We start from the raw sequence: 13,607 nt of genomic DNA on the forward strand, positions 1-13,607 counted from the left end.
TAAGGCGCTAGCCTATGCAAATGTCAGCAATTAAAATGACTGATTATGCTTCTTCTAACCTCAACTCAACTGTTAGGAAAAAGAACTTTCTGAAACTTCCAACAAGAAGATATTCCAACATTATGAATGCTTTTCTTCCTGGGATGGGGGGAGGGAAGTAACAAGTTTTTCTGTTACACAGATAAAAGTGTAACTTTGCAAATTTTTGAAGATACACAAAAATGGAGATAATAGTATAATGAATTCTCACATACCTACCTCCTAGTTTCAGGATGTGGCATAGTATTTCATTGATAGTCATTGCTTTCCTTCCCTCTGACAAAAAAAGCTGGATTACTTTAATACCAGACATCACATAAATTCAGTGCAAATATTTCGTTATATGTCTAAGACACTGGACTCCTTTTTTAAAATAGCACAATCACAAATTAACTCATACTCAAACCAATAACAATAATTCCTTAATATTCTCTAATATGTAGTCAGTGTTCAAATTTCCCCAAATGTCCAATATTTATTTTTTATCAAATACATCTTCAACTTTTAATAACAGTGGCTGTTTTTAAGGAACTCACACTGCTGAAATCCCCTTGCAGTTCCTCTTAGAAATATTTCTTTAAGTAAGTGCTTAGTCATGGGACATTTTATCACAGATTTAACAACCACTCTAGGCCTTTATTGAGGTGGGTCCACGTGCTGTACAACCAGAGAAACAGACCCCACTAAGGCTATTTCTCACCATCTCTAACTATAGGGCAGCACCTTATGGTGCAAAAAAACCCAGGAGTCAGGAAACCCTGACTCTAACCTGAATTCTGTCACTACGTGAACTGTGTAACCTTCAGCACACCCATTTTCTTCTGTTTCTCAGTTTCCAGGCCTGTAGAATGAATGGGTGAGCCTACAAAATCTCTAAATTTCTTTCTGGCTCTTAAGGTTCAATATGTTCAGTTGTACATTAAATTTCAAAACCTATATCTACGTGATGTCATTTACAAAAATAAGAGCATGTCTGTTACAGAAGAGAACAGGGATCTGAAATCATAAGACCAGATAAATCCTGAACTCTAGTTCCCTTGGGTAAGTCATGAACATTTCTAAGTCTGTCATACTGTATTACAATTATTTATCTTACTTATCCATCTCTCCTGTAAATGTAACTTCTAGAGTGGTATTTTCTTATATTCATCTTTCATCAAAGCCTAGTGTCCTGTCTGGAACCTAGTAGAGACTTGATACATGCATGTTATATAAACAAGTGGATGGATAAGCAATCTGAGGTGAAACAAGCTAATATATGAAAATGCACCTTTTGTATTATGTATTAAAAAATTAAATGTTATTATTTGTATTTTAAATATTCCAAGTAGAATATTTTATTCACTCCTAAAAATCCGACCTTACCTTTAACCTTTGGTAAGGGATGAATAACAGGCATGTTTTTCTTTCCCATGCTAAATTTCATCTCTTTTTGGGAATTTTTATATGTGTCTTTCTTTCTCCTTTTCTTTTTAATTAAAATATACTTCTATACACTCACCATTTAATTTTCCATGATAATCATTTATGGGAATTTTTTTTTAGTAACTGGTTAGTAGCTTAGTGCCAGTTTAATTTAAATAAGGCTTTAACTTCTATGAAAGGAAATAACACAGGAGGTAGTATACAGCAACTGTATATATCAGATACATCAATCTTCTGAGAACCTAAATATTCACTGGAACTAATTCCCTAAAGATGACCCTGATTTAGTTTCTACTATAGCTGAATGTGAACAGCTCTACCAATGAATATGTCCTCCAATGGTCTCTCCCCTGCCCCCGGACCTATGTCCCCTGCCAATGCCAACTTACCACCCCCACAGCCCCTGCCTCTCTTTGTAATGATGCTAAATTTAGTTCATCACTTAATGATTCCTGATTACACTTGGGTACCATTTTGAAGGGTGAACATTTCCCTTTACTGTGTTCAAATCTGGCACAATCCTCTGAATAGCATCTCCTGAAAGCAATACTAGTCCTAAGCAATAAGCTCTAAAAAAACAGTGAGTGGACAAACACATTTAGGAAAGTTTACTTATTTTAACCTCTTTTTTGGTGATTCAAAAACACCTTAGCACACAGAAGATTCTCAAAGATCTTGCAAAAAGCTCTATATTGCATTTTTGGTTATAAAACAAACAAAAAAATTTGTTTAACTCAGCATTTCTCAAACTTCCTTATTTTATGTACCACTAAGAAAGAAAAACATTGTTAATTAAACTAAGACTCAGTGCTAAGATGCCTCGAATATGACAGTAGAGATGTTAAAATTTATAAATATGTATGTGCATCTTGGAATAGATGAAATGTATATGACCTTAGGACCGCCCCCCCCCTTTTTTAAAAAACATCAACTCTGGACATACTGAGGATCTAGTGTCCTCTGGAACAACACTCTGGAAAACTATGCCCTAGTCTAGAGCTTTCGGTTATTTCAGAGAAAAAGGGTAAAACCTAGTTCTTCACAGTAAGAACTAAAAGAAACGTAAAAACTTGAAGATAAAAAAAGAAATATTGGTCACCCGTTTTTGGTGTGAAATAGATCTTGTTCAGTTAAAAAAGTAATTTCCAGGTCCACATCAGTATGTAACTGTCCAGCTGTCCTCAGTGAGCATATAAAGCTCTTTAAATTAAGGTGCCATATAATTAAATCATTCAGCCGGTTGACAGCCTTCTCAAGGAAGGTGGTTTACTTTCGCTTGAAGTAACTAACCCTTTTGCCTCTGAAAAGCCCCACACTCAGTAGTGACTGACTCAACTTCATAACATCGTTAAAATCTCTAGCACTTTACAGACAACAGACTGGGGCGTAAAGTATCAGTAACTCTACAATTAGTCAGATGACGTGAATGTTGCGGGAAGTTTGGAACATTAGTAAATCCGCTTACAATGAAAGTGTGCGGTGGATGGCCTGGCTCGTAGGAGTCCCTATGCAAGCGCACAGCCTGAGCCAAGTCACCCACTTACACCCCTCTCCATTTTGCCAATCCGACTCCTGGGAGGGTGTGGGCATGAATTTTTGGACAGCGTGTGCTACTCTCGGCCTGGCCCAGGGCCCCCCGCATGCCCAAGTTCAGCCCCTCTGACGCTTCTCAAAGTCTGAACTGGATGTATCCACTTTCCCGAACAAGCACCTGGCGGTTCCCCCAAGTTCTCCGGGCTGACGGGACCTGTCAGGCCCTCACGCCGTCCTTCCGGCCCAGAACAAACAGCAGATGAGGGCCGGTTCACCTTCGCACTCGCCTTTACCCCGCATCTCGCAGCTCTCTCCTCTGACCCGGGACTGGTCTCCCAGCCGGCTTTCTGCCCCGCCAGGGCCTGCCTCTCCAGGCGGCGCCCCCTTTCCCCAGCCCGGAGGAAACTGTGGGGTAGGAGGAAAAACTTGAGCGAACTCAGTCGCACTTCCTAGGGCTCTGCATCCGCCGCTGAGATGCTGGCAGTCTAGGGACGGCCTCCGGAGGCCCTCTCCGTATTTATCCACCCCGCACAGTTTCCGTGGCTCCGCCGTCATCCTCCGCCCCCTTCTCGCGCCCAACCGGGCCGGGTGGGAGTCGTGGGGGGCGTACGTGCTGCGGGAACCCGGGGCGGGGACCGCTCGCCGTTTCCAGGACAGGAGTGCGTGGAGGCTCACCCGCAGTCTGACCCCGGGGTAGCGGTGCCACTGCCGCAACTCCAGCCTGGCCCCCTTCCACTCGCCCGCACCCGGGTTTGTCCCCCGCCGGGCCGGGCGCCGGGGCCCCAGGCCAGACGCAGCCCCCGGCCCGGCCCGGTGGCACGGGGGAGGGGCGCGGCGCAGGCAAAGTTGCTGAGTTGCTTTGCACGCTCAGAAGTTGCAGCTGAGACGGCAGCTTCCCTCCCCCTTCCTGGACTCGGCGGCTCGGAAGACACACACACACCCGTCACCGCCCGCTACCTGCCCTCGCCCCAGCGGCCCCCGCTGAGACTCCGCAGCATCCCTCCCGGCGCCCGCGAGGAGCCCAGGTTTCCAGCGGAGGCGGGCTGGGGGCGGACGCACCCCACTTCTCCACTCCGCCGTGGGTGGGGGGGGGTGGCGGACAGAAAGTGGGGGAAGGATGCCTTCCATCAAGGCGCCGCACCGCAGTGGCGCTTTTGCGCTTTGCTTCGCCTGCCGGCCCCCAAGCCCTCTCGAAGCAAAGCGGGGTGTGGAGAATGGGAACAGGGATGTGTTTCCATCCCCTCCGGCAGGGGGCTTTGCCGGAGGCGGCGGGAGGGGCTCCGCCGAGGGATGAAGTCGCCAACAGGTGCTTGCGAGCCCATGTGACTAGGGAGGGGCTGCGCGGGGGAATCCAGAGGTGGGGGCAGGGGCTGGCTCGCTCACAGTCAGCAGTGGAACCCCACGGCCCGCGCGCCCGGCCCGCAGCGGCCTGGGGAGTTTTGGCGGGTGCCCTCGCGGCCTGCCCGGGAGGAGGAGGAAGAGGAAAGGGAGGGAGAGTGAGGGGGAGGGAGGGGATGCAAAAGTGGGTCAGGAATGTAACTGGACGCTGCGCACCCACAACGCAGCGCCCCCTCTCCGCCCCCATTGCGGGTAGGGCCGGCCAGTACTAGCCGTGGAAAGCAAGTCTTCACTGTTGTGGTTCCCCAGCATTATCGGTGGACGGTTACCAGGAGATCCCGAGGGACGTGTTTCCCTGTGACCCTTGGGGAAGAAAAACTTAGTTACCTCAGTAACCGAGTTTGGCTTGGATGCAATGATACAATGAGTGTTCTAGGTGAGCCTGGCCGAGAGGAGGCTGCAGTTGCACTGATGGGTGTTGGTGGGGAGAGAATTAACTTTTCTTACTACGGACCCAAAATGTGAAAGGAAAGGTGGAGAGGAGGTGTTTTTTTTTGTTGGTTTTTTTTTTTGCCCTGTTTCATGTTTGTTTTTTTACTGTTTCAGAGAACATAAAAGGTTTTGCATCAGAGTTTGAGTCTCTCAAATGTAGTCACAGGCTGCCATAAATTTACCAAAGTTCTTAACAAATGCCGACTTAGTTGATACAAAGGTTTGAAGTTGGTATTCTACAGTTGGAAGGAGCAGGGGGTAGTGACAGTTTTGTATTTGGGGAAGGCCTGAGAAACAAATGTGAAAAGGCTTTTATTAAAAGGAGAAGAAGAAAAAGAAGAAGAAGAGGGGAAAAATAACAACCCCAAACTCCAGGCCTCCTCAAAGCAGAAGGAGAGCAGCCCGGTTAGTTTCCTCCCCAGCACAGTGGCACCTTGCACCCAAACCTGTGGTCAGGAGAGGGAGGGATCCAGATTTAAAAGTGATGGGCTTTGGATCTGAATGCTGGTGACACAGGCAAAGTCCAGGAAAAAATGAAACTAAAAGATGAGACTGCAAAGACAAAGCTTAGTTGTGTCGTGTTTGCAGCTAACTCTTCTTGAACACCTATCCCGAGTTTTTTCCCATTTTTCCATCTGCTGGTTTTGTCCAGTACACTTTAGTCATACAGCACGGGATAGGCCTGCAGAAGCAGGCCCAACAGCCGTGGTGCCGAAAACTCGAAGAAATTCATAGTTGCTGGAGTTTTATTCAGAAGTCAAAATGTTGTGTTATCCTGTAAAAAGATGTTAAGAGTTATCTGAAAAACTGACTTAGGAATCCATGTAAATTTCTGTTTCCAAGGCAACTCTAGATAGATCTAAATTGAGGTGTATTTTGAATTAAAGAATATATGTTCATAGGAAGCAAAACTAGTAAATTGAACTTTTATAAATTGACCTGTATTCTAAATACATGAAAGAGTTCATTTTGTTGTGAACACTTGTCCCACCATCCTCAATTTGTCTTTAAAAAAAAACAAAACAAAACTCCACTTAGTTGCTCATTAGCATAATAATAATTGGGCTTCTTTAGAGTGGTAGACTGGACTTTTTTACATTACTGTCTAGATAGAGGATCTTCAGTTCAACTGGCAAAAGTCTTTATTTTCACTTATGGTGTTTGCCAAACCTGTAGAACAACCGTAGTTGGAAGCTGACAAGTTCCATACATTCAATACTTTCATTCTGAGTGAAAATGACAGAGTTATACAAAGATTTTCTGGAAACTTGAAAAAAAATGAACGTATTCATGATCTTAGATTTTTGTCACTCTTTTAAGAGTGATTTCCTTCTTTGTGAGATAATTAGACTTTAAAATGTTAGTTCAAACCAGAATTGTTGCTATAGAAATGAATTGAAACTTAAGTTAAAAATGAAGTGGCGAACTTCTTTTTGCTCTGATTCCTTCTTCCTACCCCCAAAATTTCATCTGAATTAATGAAATGTATATAGGGTGATCTTCATTTTAGTTATAAATCAGATTGTAAGTTTGTGGGCACACTTTAAGAAATCATCTATATGTAAGCAGGTTTTTACATAGATTATTTTGGATAGTGCCTTTGTAATCATTCACTATCCTCAAAATACTTTTTTGAATGAACATATGCTTTAAACATCTTCACCATCTATTTTGTATACAGAATTATGTTAAGCACAGTGGAGATTACAGAGAAGCATATTCATGTTCCTAAAAGAGTTAAGTGTAATATAGTTTAGTTGGGGATGACAACTAGATGGCAAATATAAGAAGTTTAACTCTTCACACCCTGGCCAGGTGGCTCACTTCAGTCAGCTGGAGCATCGTCCAATACACCAACAGGTTACCAGTTCCATCCCCAGTCAGTGCACATACCCAGGTTGTGGGTTTGATCCCTGTTCGAGTATGGGAGGCAACCCATCAATGTTTCTCACATTGATGTACCCCCTCCCTCTCTTTCTTTCTCTCCCCCCTTATTCTCTTTCTCTAAAATCAGTAAGTATATCTTCATGTGAGGATTCAAAAAAAGAAGTTTAACTGTTCATTAATTAAATAAAAACATGGTAAACATATGTGCATATATGCATAAGAAGAGATGATGGCTTCATAGGTAAAAATTATGAGTTAAAAAAGTAGAATAATGACAGATAAAAAAATTTTCTTCCACATATTCTCTAAAATGTTACCAATGAACTTGCTTTGTTTCTGTGGAAGAATAAAGGTTTGCTTATTGTAGGGAGATGTTGCCAGGCAGCCTTTATATAGTTGACTGTCAATGGGAGTTCAGTCATAAAGTACCCATGAACTTCCTGGGGGGTGAGGGCCAGAGAGCAGAGGGTGAGAGGGAAGGTAAGAGAACACACCCTTACTTAAGAAAGGCTGAGATGTTGCAGGGTGCTCTTTGAGTTCTGGGAGGGTAGCTGTCAGGTGGCAGCCAGCAGGAAGTACTCCAGAGGGAGTTGGTAAAACTTGTACTTAGGTCTTAAACGATGCACTCGATTTTTATAGCTAAAGAAAGGCATTTGTAGTGATAGAAGTGAGATAAACCAAGAGGCAGAAAGTTGCAGGAGATGAAGCAACTATGAAATTATGTCATTTAATCGTAGTTTAGGGACAGGCCAATGATGAACGGCCAAGTTTGACTTAGAAATGTGTCTGCAGTTGATGGGGAATTGTGGCAAAATGTTGAGAAAGGGAAATACACAAAGTTAGATTTGGGGAAAATTAATCTCGTGAGTTAGAGTAGAGTAGGAGTTTAGGGACCACAGTGGCTATTTCAGGGGTCCAAGGAGGCCTGGAAAAGGGTATTATCAATGGGAATTGGCTGGAAGACAATGCTTTGTGAGTTGTTATAGAAGAAAATGGACAATATTAATAGTGTCTGGATGTAGTAGGCAGTGGACTTGAAGAGTCCAAGGTGACCAAGGATTTAAATCTAGATGCCTTGAGAGGTAGTAGGTCAACAGAAATTGGAACAGGAAGCGAGTGTTCCAAGTAAACTGAAGAGCTGATCTGAGAAAGGAATTTGAAGCCATGATTGGCAGTTGAGTTTAGGAAAGATGGATGGGTCTTAGCTGAAAGTCAAGATGTAATTTATCTACAAAAAATAGGTGATTGTCCATCAGAGGCGCAGAATGAACTAAATTTGAACTTGGTAGCAAATAACCAGTTTTAGGGGACATTATAATATACTTATAAAATTTTCAGAGTTCTCCTTCCTCATAAAAGCACAAGGTCTTCATTCCTGGAGCTTTAGTTAGAAATGAAGTCCTGAATCAGCACTGCTTCGCCCAAGTGCTTTAACCCCGCAGCTCCCTAACCTGGCTCATCAGATTAATGGGTCCCACCCAGTAGGCACTGAATCACAATATCCTGGGCTGGCTGTCTGCATTTTAAATAAACTTTACATGTCAGTCTTGTGTGGATTCCTTTGTGGGTACCAGTGCCTTAGCCAGTTTGTTCAAGACCTCTCCCTGAGTGTGCCGTCTCCCCTTGGGAGAGCAAGAGCTCTTACTTTTCTTGTGTTGGTTCAGCCTGTTCTTTTGCTTTTGTATCTGATGGACAGTCATTGATAGGCAGTGCTTGAAGTTGTTTATATCCAGATGACCTGCTGCTTTCCAAATTTAGCACTGGTTTGGAAGCCTGGATGGATGTGTCAAAAGTTCTCTGCACTGCTAGGTAGGAAAGATTGGGGTTGACGTGCCATGTGTGTGCTGAGTGACTCATACTGTGTCCATCGAAGCATGCTGAGGATGATGCAATAACCCAGGCCCTGGGCAGACCACTTCCTGTACCTTTGGCTACGCAGACTCAGGGTGTGGCATTTGGCAGTATTCTTAGGAAGAGACTGGCTGAGCCTCTCCTAGGGAGCACAGTAGTCAGAGGTAAGGCAAGGCAAGCTCTTGGCTCTAAATCCCACAGGTCTTCTAGTTTAGAGAAAAATGAGTAGTCAGAAATGTGGGCTTGGATTTCTGAAAGGTGAGAACTATTCACACCTCTCTCAAGGAATACCTGTGTATCTATAATATATATATTTCTCTATTATCAGAAAAACAAAAGTCTCTCCTGAGGAACAGCAAACATTTTGTCACAGCCAACTTTGTTAGCCTGATGCCAATTGTATGGCTACAAATGACCATTTGCTCTTCCTTTTCCTTTCTTGTCTATAACCTATACAGAGACAAATTCACATGCCAATATTACTACTTGTCTGGTGGACTAGTAGGTGGAAACTAATGATTAAAATTGATGGTGGAGGTTGTAGGGACAGCAGCCTCTCCCCTCCCCCCACCATACTCAGTTTAAATTCCCCATTTTTTAAGCCCATAACTGTTGTAGTCAAGGGTGGGTTACTTAGTTGCTGAGCCTTTTCCCCTCACAGAAGAATAGTAGAAGATGATAGAATATAGGGTTTTTTCCTTCAATGTGGTGAAATACATATCATATAAAATTTACCATCTTCACCATTTTTAAGTGTGCAGTTTACTACTGTTAAGTACATTCACTTTGTTGTGCAAGAGATTCCAAGTTTTTAAATCCATTTAGAATATAAAGGAGTATCCTTAAAACATCAGAAAATGAAACCCAGGTTACACACCAAAAAACTGTGAATGAGACAGAAGAGTGTTATGTGTAAACACACAGAGCATTCGTATCTTCTCCTCCAAGAAGGCAGACAGAGCCCGTGCCTGTGCATGACGGGCTTGCCCAAGTGCACCCTTTCGCAGCAGCTGGTGTGTGGTTAATCAGTACAGAGGGAACAGACAATTTTGTGCTTGAGATTAAAGTTTTTCTAAAGCTGTGAGTGTAGAATGAGAGAAGGTGCTCGGTCAAATGTGAATTTACAGAATTTAATTTACATAGTTTCCTAGAGTTTCCAGAGTTTGTTGTTGTATAATCTATAGAAATACTTTCTTGATGTACACTGAAGGCCAGGTAATATTTGCTGCTGTTCTAGTTTTTCTAGTGAAATACATCTTTTTATGAAAATACGGGTATCAACAACAAAGAAATTCTAAATGAGCAAGCACCTTTAAATGTATTATGATGTAAATGGTCACATCATTATATAAAACAATTTTAAGGTTAAATAGTTAAGATTCGCAAAAAAGACTAGAAACATTGCTGTTCACCAGAGTTTTTAGTAGACCCACTTCTTTTTTTTTTAACATTAGGAAATTTATTTTTATAACCCCTTACTGTTTGCACTCAGTCATTCATAATACCCACAAAACAGGTTTGAAGCTGGTCGGTCCAACAGGATGTCAAATGCAGTTCCAAAGGAGTTGTGGGTTCGTGTTTTACCAAGGGAGACGCGCCCTCATTCATCTCTCCTGGCTGTGGATGTTTGTAGCTTATTTAGCAACCCTCCGTTTAAAAAGTGCTGCCAACTTTGAGAAAACTTAAAGAATCCTTCTGAGTTTACCTTATTCAAAACTGCCTTAGTAAACTTTTGCTTATCTGTCCTGAGATGTGTTAAAACCAGTTTGGCAACTTTTTTTTTTTTTTAAATATAGCATGCTAGAGGGCCTTGAGAAAAGGGTTTTGAACAATGTCAGTGTTGGAACTAACTGAATGATTTTTTTAAAACAAGAGTATTCGTGGTATATATTTCTCAGTGCTTGGAGGACTCATCTTTTAAAAACCAAGATTTCATGGTGGGACTTAATTACCAATGGGACTGTAATAATACCAGGCATGGGCAATTGAGAGTTTCTCTAAGAACTCAGAGGATAGTTAGTTTCTTTTGTATGAATACTGACAAATTCACAGTCCTGCACACATGCATACCCAATGTAATTGACTACTTCTGGTTGCTGTTGTTTTTTTTAATCAATTTTTTATTGTACACAAATCAAAATACATTGGTAGCATGAGGTAAGTTGCTACTTTTGACTTTACAGCATTCTGAATTTCTTTTCTTTTTCATTTTTTTTTATTTTTCAATTGCAGTTTACTTTCCATGTTGTTTTGTATTGGTTTCAGGTGCACAGCATAGTGGTTAGACAGTTGACTGATTCTGTTTAGAATCAGACTTTTAATACCTTGTAGTCTACTGATACTGAAATACAGTATTTCAGATGAGAGCTCTCTCTCTAAAGGATTAACTTGGAGTCAGTTTGAAAGGTATGAATCAATTATTTCATAGGGCAGTTTCAGGTGCAAGTTCAGATGATCCTGGGAGTCTAGCATACCTCAATTTTGACTTTTAAAACTGAGTTTTTACTTTTTACTAGAAAAATGTTTTTAAAATCCAACCACCCTACAATCCGACTGAGCCTGTTTTATGATGAAACTCAGTGATAAATGTAGGACATTTCTGTGCTGCATGTTAGCACAGAAACAGATTGTTCTGGTGCAGCCATGCCCCTTTGCTTTGTCATTTCTGTGTTTAGCTGGGCCTCTGCCTCCTGAAATGTCAGCCCTCAGACTTGTGTGTATTTTGCTTTTGATTACCTTGGTCCTCAGCCAGCCTCACATTCGACACTTTCCGCATAGGCTGTGTATAGGTGCTTCTTGATGTTGAGCTGTTAATCTTTTTATTATTTCCTGTCACTTTCGCCATGATTGATGCTCTTGAGCCTGAGGGGGGGAAAGTGATGAAATGACTTTGAAAACAGCTTTGAAAAGGAGCGTTTTAAGTTGGAGTTGGGCCCTACCTGAGACCATAACGACAAGTGAGAAAGCGCACAGTCTGTTTTGTGAGGCGGCGCTTGAACACTTTGTAGTAAAAGTGGGGAGGCTTTCCCTGGTGTTTTTGCAGTGATTCAGGTTTCCAGGTCTGTGGGGTGCGGTGTGGCGAGAACTCACAGAAGGTTGGGACTTGGTGCTGTGGGAAGGTTACAGAAAGCGGTCCTCTTCCTTTAGGATTAAAATAAAATTATTTTTGAGTTGTAGGCATTACCAAAACTCAGACCCTGTCATCTCCCTGATATTTTCCCTACCCCATATGCACTTGCCTAATGCTTGGCTTGGCTTTGGAAGTTCTTTCCCCACCCCCACCTGGGCCTACAGCATGCAGGTAACCCACTAGAATGTGAGGAGAAAATGTTAGAACCTCTATTCTATTTTCAGCTTGTTACTTTATTTTTTACTTTGTTAAAATTGTGGTAGAATAGATAAAACATAAAACTTGCCATTATAATCATTTTAAGAGTACAATTCAGTGGCATTAACTACATTTAATATTTTGTACTACCATCACCATGGTCTGTTTCCAAACTTTTTGTCACCCCTACAGAAGCCTATACTCGTTACCCAGTACCTCCCCATGCACACCTTCACCCTCTAATCTACTTTCTGTCTTTCATGCTCATTCTAGATATTTCATGTAAGTGCAATCATACAATAGATGTCTTTTGGGATCTGGCTTATTTCATTTAGCAGAATGATTTCAAAGTTCATTCTTGTAGCATTTTCTTTTTATGGTTGAATAATATTCCATCTCTCTATAAACACATTTTGTTTATCCGTTCACCTATTGAAGGAGATTTGGGTTGTTTTCATACTTTGACTATTTTGAATCATGCTGCCGTGAGCCTGTACAATATGGCTATACAAGTATCCATTCACATTCTCGTTTCTACCTGTTTGGGGTATATACCTAGGAGTAAATTTGCTGGCTTGTGTGGTGACTCCGTGTTTAACCTTCTGAACCACCATGCTGTTGTCCACATTTTACATTCCTACCAACAATGTACAGGGTTACAATTTCTCCCCATCTTTGCCAGTCCTTGTTACTTTCTTTTTTTCCTTTTATCATAGTCATCCTAGTCAATATGAAGTGGCATCTCATGGCTTTGATTTTTGTTTCCCTGATGACTAATGGTGTTGAGCATCTTTTCATGTGCTTGTTGGTCAACTGTATGTCTTCTTTAGGGAAATGTCTATTAAGTCCTTTGTGTTGTCCATTTTATATATATTTTATAATGTCTAATAGTAGAATATAATTTATAAATAAAAAGATGCATATGCTTCGATATATGCATCATGTTTTTTAAATATGGGGGACATACTTTTAAAAGTTTGGAGACCACTATTGACTATAATAATGATCCATTTTATTTATTTGCTTAACAGTAGGAAACTATTGATGAAAATTCTTAGGCAATTCTGATTTTAAACAAATATAATGTTTTTATTGGAACCTCCATATGAAACTAAGTGCAGGGTCCCAGGGCTGTCTTTTAGGATGTTTTCTTTTGGTACTTAAGAAAGTCAATCTTTTTTGGATGGGTTTCAAGTTGGACTGGCCTTATGTTCAATCCTATCTTTTTGTTAATAATGGGATTTCAGGGTTTAGTGTATCTTATTAAGAGGTAGAAATGGTCTTTTATGCCGAGTCACATAGGAGAACCCCAATGTACAGACTAAATCTAAAGGGAGAGGCCTGGCTCTAAAATTGTAATAATAATAATTAGAATGTCATTTATAAAATCTGTTTGATTATGTAAAGAGATTAGCTTTTGGGGCGATTGAACTACCCTGTTTAATGACCCAGTAAAAGCATTTTAGGCCTTGGGTTGATTTCATTTTTAACAGATAGGTTTTCCTATTCTATTCTTTGAAAGTAAACTTTGTGATGTTGCCCTAAAATGCCAGCTTCTATCAAGGGCATGACATCACCATCCTAGCACATCCTGGTGTATTTCTTGGATAGGGTCCACTCTGGCAGGCGTTTTCCAAATAAAACATTTGATTCAGTAAACAAGTGTTTTATCCAGCAACCCAAGTGGAGAATTTTAAAACCAGTGTTTGTTTGG

At 41.5% G+C, this 13,607-nt stretch overlaps 1 protein-coding gene across 1 annotated transcript in view; it reads left to right on the forward strand.

Moving 5' to 3' along the window:
- The first annotated feature begins 3,863 nt into the window (after window positions 1–3,863).
- The window catches only part of RREB1 (ras responsive element binding protein 1), a 174,130-nt gene continuing 164,386 nt past the window's right edge, over window positions 3,864–13,607 (forward strand). Inside the window, exon 1 of the mRNA XM_045841631.1 lies at window positions 3,864–4,022. The gene's annotated coding sequence lies outside the window, so the exon portion shown is untranslated. The remainder of the gene's footprint in view (window positions 4,023–13,607) is intronic.

This window comes from Phyllostomus hastatus, unplaced genomic scaffold (genome assembly GCF_019186645.2).
Source record: "Phyllostomus hastatus isolate PE091 unplaced genomic scaffold, TTU_PhHast_1.1 phas_contig_37, whole genome shotgun sequence".
Taxonomy (NCBI): domain Eukaryota; kingdom Metazoa; phylum Chordata; class Mammalia; order Chiroptera; family Phyllostomidae; genus Phyllostomus; species Phyllostomus hastatus.